Genomic DNA, 11,255 nt, shown 5'->3' on the forward strand with positions numbered 1-11,255 from the left:
TTGGCAATTTCAGCCTTTTATCTTCATTCACGCAAAGAATGAAGAGCTACAGTTAAATGGTACATATACTATATTTATAGCTAATAGTGTGTTGATGAATTTAAAGTCACTTGAAATTCAAGCAAAATTTGATTTATTGAGTATATGAACACAAAATGTAATAAGCAATTTAGTCAAAATGTTGAAAGAGATCAGTTTAACATGGAGATAAAATCTCAACTTCTCAAAAGTCAAAGTTCTCATTTTAATTTTTATTTGGTGAATAAAATGCGTAGCAAACTTTGAGATTCTAGCAGTGTAGGAATTTCACATATGCATACAAAGTATATTGGACTCACAGCTAAGCCTTTGACAATGGATCAATGGATCCATTGATTAACATTTGACAATGGATTTAAATGGATCTTTAAATTACTTTGTCAATAATTTTGATGAGAATTTTATTACCAGTCAACAACTTGGTAACAACTTGAAGTTCAATGTTTTGTTCATTGTTAACATTTTTTTTTGTCAATTTCTTGGGAGTTTAATTTACATATAATAAAATTTTCCACTTACAAGGGTACAATTTTGTAATTTTTCACAAGTGTATATAGTTGTGTAATCACCATCACAATTGTGAAAAATATTTCCTCATTGCTTGATTTCAACCAATCTTCTCCATTCCACCCAAACCCCTCATAACTAGTATTCTACTATCTACCACTACAATTTTTCCTTTTCTGAAATTTTCATAAGTAAAAGCATGTGATATGGAATCTTTTGTGATTGTATTCTTGCAGTGAGCATCATGCTTCTTCTGATGTCCATCATGTTGTTACATGTATAAGTCATTTATTCCTTCTTATTGCTGAGTAATAAAAAACAAGACTAATGGAATATATGAAAACACCATTTTTTTTTGATGACAGTAAGCATTTTGGAGTCTTTAAAAGAGTTAATTTGAAGACCTACTTACAACTAAATCCTTGACAGAGAGTTGAGCTCATTCTCTGGCAAGGAAATAACCAAAAGATTAATTGGGTCCAAACAAATTCATCTTAACTCTATCATTCCTCTAGCATAGACATGTCTGCTTTTTGGCACTGAATTATTTGAAAAAGTCTCTAGTGCTTCTAATATGCTTCTGTTTTATCTTAAAGTGGTTAAACAGCTTTTACAAATTATTTCCTTGAAATGAATGAAAATGCTCTTCCTGAGAATAATAACCTAAACTCATTTACTTTTTCATTGCTTATCCTCCTGTTTATGTTAATGAGTAGAGACTTTTGTGCTTATCTATACAGTATTTTCCTTTACAGTATAACTGTTTTACTGCTAATGGCTTAACCTGCAGTGAAGGTATATGCTTGGACTTCATAGAGAGTGAAACTATTAGTCAAGTAGCACAAACATCATTAAACAAAAGCATAATATAAAAAATTCTGACAGTGAGAAAGAATAGATAATATTAAAGTGTTTAGTGCCCTGTTAGTCTACACTTATTAAGCTTAAAAGCCAAGGTTGCTTTCCTTCAAATCTTGTCTCATATTATAGAGAATAAGGAGAAAGTAAATATTTTAGTTTTGTTTCATATTATTAAGGCAATTATAGATTCCAGCCTCATTCATTAAAAATATATATTACTAAATACCAATGAATAAGTTAAAAATGGAATAACATATTCAAATATGCCACAAGAAGGCAGGAACAGAGAAACAAAAAACAAACACACAAAAAATAATAAAATGATAGGTCTAATTCCAAATGTATCAGTTATTATATCAAGTATTAATGTACTAAATACTCAAATGGAAGAGACAGTATAGTTAAAACTAAAACATCTCATTAGGATATCTACAAGAAAGTCACTTTAAAAGTAAAGACATACTTAAAATGAGAATAAATGGTCAGAAAAACAATACGCCATACGTCTATGAAGTGTAAGGAGGCTTAACTGGCTATGTTAGTATTAGCACAAAATAGATTTCAAGAAAAAGATTAATATCAGAGAATAATTGGGGCATTTCATAATAATAATGATGGCAGTTTGTCAGGAAGACATAACCATCATGAACATGTATGCACCAAATATGAGAGTTTCAAAGCACGTGAAGTAAAAAGTGGCAAAATTAAATGGAGAATCAGACAGTTGTATAATTATAGTTGGAGAGTTTAATGTTATTGACTTGTAAGGAATTAAACTACTAGACCAACATTTAGTAAAGATACAGATGATTTGAACAATGCTATTAATCACTTTTATCTTACTGATATTTATAGATCACTTCATTTTGTAACTAGAATACAGTGAGTCACCACTTCATATGTTGATAAGTTCTTAGAAACTATGACTTTAAGCAAAATGATATACAATACCTTCTTGAATAACATTTTTCTCAATGTTATTTGTTATATTGTTAATGAGAAGTGGTTTCATTCTTTCTCTCTCTGTATATATTTTTTTGTGTATATATATGTGTGTGTGTGCATATATGTATACATATAACATATACACAAATATACATATGTGTGTATATATGTATATATAAAATACACACACATATATATCACCAAATGTTTAGAAATTAAACACTAAACACCAGCCTTCTAAAAAACAAATGGTTTAGAAAAGAAATCATGGCACATCCAGTGTAATGGCGGCGTGGTGGAGCTTCAGGTGATATTTGCAGGCAGAAGAAGTAAACTGTCCAGTAATTCAGACCATTGAGTACTTGTACCAATTTGAGGAATCTTTGATTTATTTATCACCCGCAACAGAAAATGAAAAGTAGTGTGGCACAGATAAAACATTCTTCTGGTCATGACAGAAGAGAAAACCATAATTCATATCAGAGGACCTCCTCTCTAGAAGACAGATATGTAGAACAAGAAGGATCCCCACGGGATAGAGATTACTTTGATTACAGCAGGTCAGACCAGGAGCATTCGAGAAGAGGTCATTCTTATGATGGTAGCATAGAGTCATGTAATAGAGACCGAGAAAAATGCAGAGAAAGAGAAAGAAATGCAGATGGGAAAAGGTTGCGGAAATCTCCATCTCCTGGGAGAAGAAGCCCAGAATCATCAGTAACCCAGAGTTCCTCTGCTCAGGATGAACCTACTGCAAAGAAGAAAAAAGATGAGCTGGATCCTCTCCTTACTTGTACTGGTGGAATATACATTCCCCCTGCAAAGCTCAGGATGATGCAAGAACAGAATACAGATAAAAGCAGCTTAGCATAACAGAGGATGAGCTGGGAGGCCCTAAAGAAGTCAATCAATGGTCTTATCAACAAAGTCAACATTTCCAATATAAGTATTATTATTTAAGAGCTTCTTCAAGAAAATATAGTTAGAGGAAGAAGCCTGCTGTCCAGATCTATTTTACAAGCACACAGTGCATCTCCAATATTCACCCATGTTTATGCAGCATTAGTGGCAATTATCAACTCAAAATTTCCACAAATTGGGGAATTAATCCTCAGAATTTTTGAAAAGGATATCGAAGAAATGATATGCAACTTTGCCTGACTGCTTCAAAATTTGTGGCACATCTTATTAACCAAAATGTGGCACATGAGGTGTTATGCTTAGAGATGCTCACTTTGCTCCTGGAAAGACCAACAGATGATAGTGTTGGTTTTCTCAAGGAATGTGGCCTCGAATTAACACAAGTGTCACCAAGAGGAATCAATGCTTTATTTGAACGCCTTCGAAACATTCTGCATGAGTCTGAAATTGATAAAAGAGTTCAATATACGATTGAGGTAATGTTTGCTGTATGGAAGGATGGATTCAAGGACCACCCCATTATCCTAGAAGGACTTGACTTAGTGGAGGAAGATGATCAGTTCACCTATATGCTCCCTTTGGAGGATGACTACAATCCAGAAGAGGTACTTAATGTTTTCAAGATGGATCCTACTTTATGGAGAACGAAGAGAAGTACAAAACTATTAAGAAGGAAATTCTTGATGAAGGAGACGGTGATTCAAACACAGACCAAGATGCTGGAAGTAGTGAGGAAGAAGAGGAGGAAGAAGGAGAAGAAGATGAAGAAGGACAAAAAGTGACTATTCATGACAAAACAGAAATTAATCTGGTCTCATTTCGTCATACAATTTATCTTGCTATTCGGTCAAGTTTAGATTTTGAAGAATGTGCTCACAAATTGCTGAAAATGGAATTCCCTGAAAGTCAAACAAAAGAACTCTGCAACATGCTACTTGATTGCTGTGCTCAACAAAGGACATATGAGAATTTTTTTGGCTTATTAGCTGGGAGATTTTGTATGCTAAAAAAAAAGAGTACATGGAATCCTTTGAAAGTATATTCAAAGAACAATATGATACCATCCATTGCTTGGAAACAAACAAATTGAGAAATGTTGCTAAGATGTTTGCTTACCTTTTCTACACTGATTCACTTCCAGTGTTCTTGAATGTATAAAACGGAGCGAAGAAACCACCACATCATCCAGTAGAATTTTCGTCAAAATATTTTTTCAGGAACTATGTGAATACATGGGTCTCCCTAAACTGAATGCAAGATTAAAGGATGAAACTCTGCAGCCATTCTTTGAAGGATTATTACCCTGAGATAATCCAAGAAACACTTGATTTGCAATTAACTTCTTTACTTCGATAGGTCTTGGGGGTTTAACGGATGAATTGCGCGAGCATCTCAAAAATACGCCAAAGGTCATCGTGGCACAGAAACCAGATGTTGAGAAAAATAAACCCTCCCCATTTTCTTCCTCTTCAGCATCCTCCTCTTCAGAGTCTGACTCCTCCGACTCTGATTCTGACAGCAGCAATAGCAGCTCAGAGTCTTCCAGTGAAGAGAGTGATTCTTCATCTACCAGCAGTCACAGCTCTGCCTCAGCTAAAGACATAAGGAAGAAGAGACAAAGGAAGACCAGAAGTAAGGAAGTAGACAAATCGATCAGGAGCCAACAAACAAATGATAGAAAACATGAAGAAAGAAGACTAGAACACAGGCACCAGGAAATAAGGACTGACAGAGACAGATGGTCAGAAAAACACAGAGATCGAAATTCAAAAGATTCAAATGGGAGAGATCCCATAACAAAGCACATGTTCAACAGAAGTGTTCCCCCTGAACGTAATAATTACAGTAGTGTTGTGAATGACAGAGATCAAGAAATGCCCAGAGATTTGGAGAATAAGCGTGGTGATCACAAAAAGAAAAGAGGAGAGAGAAGAAATTCTTTTTCTGAAAATGAGAAGCACAGACATAGAAATAAGGACAGTGAAAATGTGAGAAGAAGAGATAGATCAAAGTCAAGGGAAACAGACAGAAAGCATTCAGGCTCTAGAAGTGATGAAGATAGATATCAGAATGGTGCAGAGAGGAATTGGGAAAAATCTAGCAGATACGCTGAACATTCCAGAGAAGCAAGGAAAAATCAGGATTGGCAAAGAGAAAAAGTCTCCCACAAAGCAAAAATAATTCTACAAAATGACATAAACTGGGCATGCCTTATATTAAGTTGAAACAGATTATTTTTTACATTGATTGGTAAACTTTGTAGAGAATTCTTATATAAAGTACTGATTTGTATTTGTAAATTTTAAAATGTTTTCTTTATAACATGTTTTATAACTGATACATCTCAAGGCCCTCCCCATAAAATTATTTGAAGAGAACAGTTTTACCAGAAAAGGATGTAAGTCTTGCTTGTATTTTGTGAATAAAATGATCAAATACTCATTGAAACAAAAAAAAAAAGAAAAAGAAAAGAAATCATAAATTAAATAAAATATTACAAATAAAATAGCAATAAAAATACACTCTAACAAAATGTGTGAAATCAGTTAAAGCAAGGAATAGAGGAAATTTATAGCAATAATGTTTATATTAGAAAAAAGAAAATTTTCAATTTTATAAGCTAAGATTCAACTTCAAAATGATAGAGAAAAGATAAAAGTATACACAAATGTAAAAAGAAAAGAAATAATAAGGGAATAAATTAATCAAATATAAAACATACAAATAGTGAAAACTCAATGAAAACAACAAAAGATCTAAATTGCTAGAGACTGATTATGGAAAATATACATAGAGAAAAAATCGCTATAATCACCAGCAAAAGGGCGTTTATCTCTGTAGATCCTATAAACATTAGAAGTATAATGAGAATCGTACAGTCTTTGTTTTTTATTCTATTTATGTGGTGAATTATGTTTATGTATTTACATACATTGAACCAACCTTGAGTCTGTGGAATAAAACCTGCTTGATCATGGTGTCTAAGTTTTTTAATGTGTTATATTCTGCTTGCTAATATCTTGTTGAATATTTTTGTATTGATATTTATTAATGATATTGGTCTATAGTTTTCTTTTTCTGTTGGGTCCTTTCCTGGTTTTGATCAAGCTAAAAAAGCTTTTGCACAGCTAAGGGTACCACAAAGAAAGCAAACATCTTTTGGAATGGGAGAAGATTTTTGCATGTTATGAATCTGACAAAGGCCTGATAACTAGAATCTACAGAGAGCTAAAATTAAACAATAAGAAAAGAGCAAATAATCCCCTCTATATGTGGGCAAGGGACTTAAACAGAAATTTTTTCAAAGATGACAGACGAATGGCAAAAAAAAAAAAAAAAATCCTCATTGTTTTTAATCGTCAGAGAAATGCAAATCAAAACCACTCTGAGATATTACCTAATTCTAGTGAGATTAGCCCACATCACAAAGTCCCCAAACTGCAGATGCTGGCATGGATGTGGAGCGATGGAAACACTTCTGCACTGCTGGTGGGATCGCAAACTAATACAGCCTTTTTTTTTCTTTCTTTCTTTTTTTTTTTATTAAATCATAGCTGTGTACATCAATATGATCATGGGGCATCATACACTTGGTTCATAGACCATTTGACACATTTTCATCACATTAGTTGACATAGCCCTCCTGGCATTTTCTTAGTTACTTTGCTAAGACATTTACATTCCACATTTACCAAGCCTCACATATACCCTTGTAAGATGCACCACAGGTGTGATCCTTTCAATGCCCCTCCCTCTTTGGAGAGAAGTATGGAGAATCCTCAAAGAACTAAAGTAGACCTCCATTAGGTCCTGCAATCCCATTACTAGGTATCCACCCAGAAGAATAAAAATCATTTTACCAGAAAGACATTTACTCTAGAATGTTTATGGTGGCTAATTCATAATTGTCAAGTTGTAGAATTAACCCAAATGCCCATCAACCCATAAATGGATCAATAAGCTGTGGTATATAGCATGGAATACTATTCAGCCATAAAAAGACGGAGACTTTACAACTTTTACATTTACCTGGATGGAGCTGAAACACCTTCTTAGTAAAGTATTGCAAGAATGAAAAAACAATTATCCAAGATACTCCATACTAATATGAAACATATGTAAACAATTACATGTTACATGCTCATATGAACAATAAAACACAAATACAGTCTAGTATGGCGGTAGGGGGAGGAGGGAAGGGAAGGGATCGGCAGAAGGAGGGAGGGCATGAGGCGGGATCTCACCTATTGTGATCCTCACATCATGGGGATGTATAACACGTCTCCTGGGTGAGGGGCTCTTTTAGAACTGGAACTTTACCCTGGAAGGGAAAACAATGTAATCTAAAAATTCGTACCCTCATATTAACTTGAAATAAAAAAAAGGACAATGAGGAAACAAAACAAGACAATTTATGCCAGCAAATTGACAACTTAGATTAAATAGTGGCATTTCTTTAAAAAATACAATTTAACAAAAGTGACACAAGAACAAGAAAATCTGTGGCAGTGCCTGTGGCTCAAAGGAGTAGGGTGCTGGCCCCATATGCCGGAGGTGGCAAGTTCAAACCCAGCCCCGGCCAAAAACTGCAAAAAAAAAAAAAAAAAAGAGAAAATCTGAATTTCCCTAAACCTACTAGAGAAATACCTGTTGTAAAAACTTCCATGAAAAAATTTTGAGGCTGGATGATTTCAGTGGTAAATTCTGTAAAGCATTAAGAAAGAAATAATACCAACCTTACCCAAACTTTTCCATAAAACAAAGAAAGAAGAATTTTCTTTGGTTATGAGACCAGCAAAATCTTAGTACCAATAGCTGTGTGCATGTGTATGTATACATTTTTAACACAAATACATGAATGTTTAAAATATATTATCAGGTGGCGCCTGTGGCTCAGTGAGTAGGGCACTGGCCCCATATACCGAGGGTGGCAGGTTCAAACCCAGCCCCAGCTGAACTGCAACAAAAAAATAGCCGGGCATTGTGGCGGGCGCCTGCAGTCCCAGCTGCTCAGGGGGCTGAGGCAGGAGAATCTTGGAAGCCCAAGCGCTGGAGGTTGCTATGAGTCCTGTGACATCATGGCACTCTACCGAGGGCGGTAAAGTGAGACTTTGTCTCAAATTAAAATATATATATATATATATATATAATCAAATAAAAACTAACAGTTTATTAAAAAGGTAAATTATCATAATCAAGCATATTTTATTCCTAAAAGGCAAAGCTGGCTTGACATTAAAAAATCAATTGATGTAATTGACCATATCGACAGAAAAAAAAAAAATCATATGACCATTTTGATAGATGCCCCAGAGTCCCCAAATTCTGATATAATTAAATAAACACCCCTTAGTGACAAAAAACTTTCAGCAACTAATGATTAAAAGGAAACTTTTCAATGGGTTAAAGACATTTATTCTAGGCTATAGACTAAAGCCTAGTAGCTGTAGCTTACCCCCTTCCTACTCTCCAACCTCATGTCACATTCATTTCTCCTTCCTCATGATGCTCAAAACCCAGTAGCATTTTCTAGCTCCTTGGCTATGAAAGGCCTTTCTTTCCTCTTTGCATGTGCTGTTTCTGTGGGCAGGAAGGTTCTTCCTTCTCTCTTCACATTGCTGGTTTCTGCTGATTCTTCCGACCTCAGCTTAATTTTAACCCCTTAGAGAGCTCTTTTCTCATACTATTTAAAAGACTATTCCGTTGTTTTTTTTTTGGCCGTGGCTGGGTTTGAACCCACCACCTTCGGCATATGGGACCGGCGCTCTACCCCTTTGAGCCACAGGTGCCGCCCTGACTATTCCATTGTTATTCTCCACTTCAGATACTAATGTTCCTTCTACATAGCACTTAGGATTTTAACCATCTTTAACATGCATTTTTGGCCTTTGGTCCATCTCCCCAGTTGGCCGCAAGCTAATGCAGGAAGACCAGGGCTAGCTCCATCTATAACCCGACATGGCACAGGCACCTGGCACATGCTGGTTGAGTAATAATTCTGATTATTTAGATATGCTGACATTGAGAAACAGTTTATAGATTAATAGTATTTGTATTAATTTTAATTGTCTCAGGCCATCAATCAGAAGCTGTATTTGCTTATTCTATAATAAAATTACTTTAATAAATGTAAGACAACAAAGTTTTCTCTGAAATATTTTTATGGAACAAAATATTCTCCAATAGACAATATTGAGACATGGATGGAGATCCCAGAAGAGTAAGTGAGTATTTCCCATGAAAAAGTAATTTATCTGCACTGTAGGAAGGGCCTGACTAACTGAAGACATAAAATTATACAAAGCGAAGCCATTAGGTTGAATTCAAGACACTGCAGCAATATTCTAAAAAGACCTTGTTTTATGTGTATGAATAGAAATTTAGGGCTAAGTGAGGTCACTGGTAGAATGGCTTTTTCTGCTGTCTCTTTTGGGATTTTGGATAGAATAAGGTGGTGGAGGTGGGTGTTGTATTACTACCATTGAAAGCAGTTCCAAACTCTGAAACAATGCATTTGAAAAGCCCATGTTTATTTCTGGGCAGCTCCTGAGTTAGAGAGTGTAGGTGGCAGCTGATTTCTCATTCTCACATAGTGCCAAATTCCTCTGGGTTTGATTTGATCAAAATAGAAGGTAACTTCAGTTGAGTGAAAGGAAGTTTAGTTGGGGAAAGGAAAGAAGGAAAGGACAGAGGAGGTACCATCAACCTAGTGTCTTGGGTTTTTGTTTTTTTCTGTTTTGCTGGCAAGTATGGACATCAGAAATATACTTATCTGACTTAATGCTTTATTTTTGGTTTTGTTATATTGGTGATGGCGATCTAAGATTCATCTTAAACATCTGGGATTTTATGAGAAGTTGTTAGTTTTGATTTACTTCTTCACAGCATAAGTTCAAGAGCAACAGGTCAGTGTATCATAGGGAATTAGACATGGTCCGGTCATTTAGATGTTTTATATTGTGACTTTAATATAAGTGTTATATAGGGGCAATTCATTGTCCAAGATGCCATCAAAGGAAGCAGAAAGAGCAAAGAGCAGTGAACTGATTGCAGTAAGTCCCTGTACAACCTTGCTATTTGATAGCGCCCATCCTACAACAACTCATGTGACTCATTTTGACCAAGGAGATGGTAGAGAATGTGACAACTGCCACCATATGAACTTGCCATACTAGCCTTCTGGAGAGGGAGAAACCTGGGGAACAGATTCAAGATGATGAACATAATAACTAGCCAGCCTCCAGCCCAACCAGAAGCTGACAGCTGACTGCAAACACATTAGTAACCTACAGTGGCAAAACAGCAGGGCTGAGTACAAATTTTTGATCTGTAGGACTGTGTGATGGCAACTAGATGGCTCAGCACTAAGTTTTGGAAAGGTTCATTACGTGGGAAACACTCAGCTTCTACATTAAGGTAAAACTACATCCATTCTAAGGAGGTGGAAGGAAATCAAGGTCCACCAAATCAGATTAGTAGCTACTTTTTGAGTTGGAAAAACCAGATTTCTCCTTAGGAACACTTCAAGTGCCTGGGTGCTATTGTGTTCCCTTGTACAGGAGAGTGTGCTAAACACCTCTTTAGTGACTATGTCTGATGCAAAGGAGCTGGGCCAGTTTCAAGGTGGTTTTAATTAGACCACAATGGAAAGAGCCTCGTGGAAGACCATTGACCACAAAGCTCTTTCCATTGTGGTCTGATTCTTGTGTGGCCTATTTTTTGTAACTGTACTGGAAAGAAACCCTAGGAGACTTCAGTACAGATTATAGAGATGGTCTCTACTGAGAAAAGGATATATTGAATTATAGTTTACAATTTGCTGCAATATTTCCCAAGGAGCATTGAAATTTCTTTTTTAATTTAAGAATCCAGGTGTGAGGTTATGAAGATGATAAGAAGCCAAAAAGAAAGCTTTGCTGCCTCCTGGAAATTTTGAGTCCCTTGAGGCTTAACTTCTAACAACACAGAAGAACAAGGGCTGC

At 35.5% G+C, this 11,255-nt stretch overlaps 1 pseudogene; it reads left to right on the forward strand.

Moving 5' to 3' along the window:
* Positions 1 to 2,652: 2,652 nt before the first annotated feature.
* LOC128596997 (pre-mRNA-splicing factor CWC22 homolog) lies at positions 2,653 to 4,900 on the forward strand (annotated as a pseudogene).
* Positions 4,901 to 11,255: the final 6,355 nt, after the last annotated feature.

Source organism: Nycticebus coucang, chromosome 10 (genome assembly GCF_027406575.1).
Source record: "Nycticebus coucang isolate mNycCou1 chromosome 10, mNycCou1.pri, whole genome shotgun sequence".
In the NCBI taxonomy this organism is placed as follows: domain Eukaryota; kingdom Metazoa; phylum Chordata; class Mammalia; order Primates; family Lorisidae; genus Nycticebus; species Nycticebus coucang.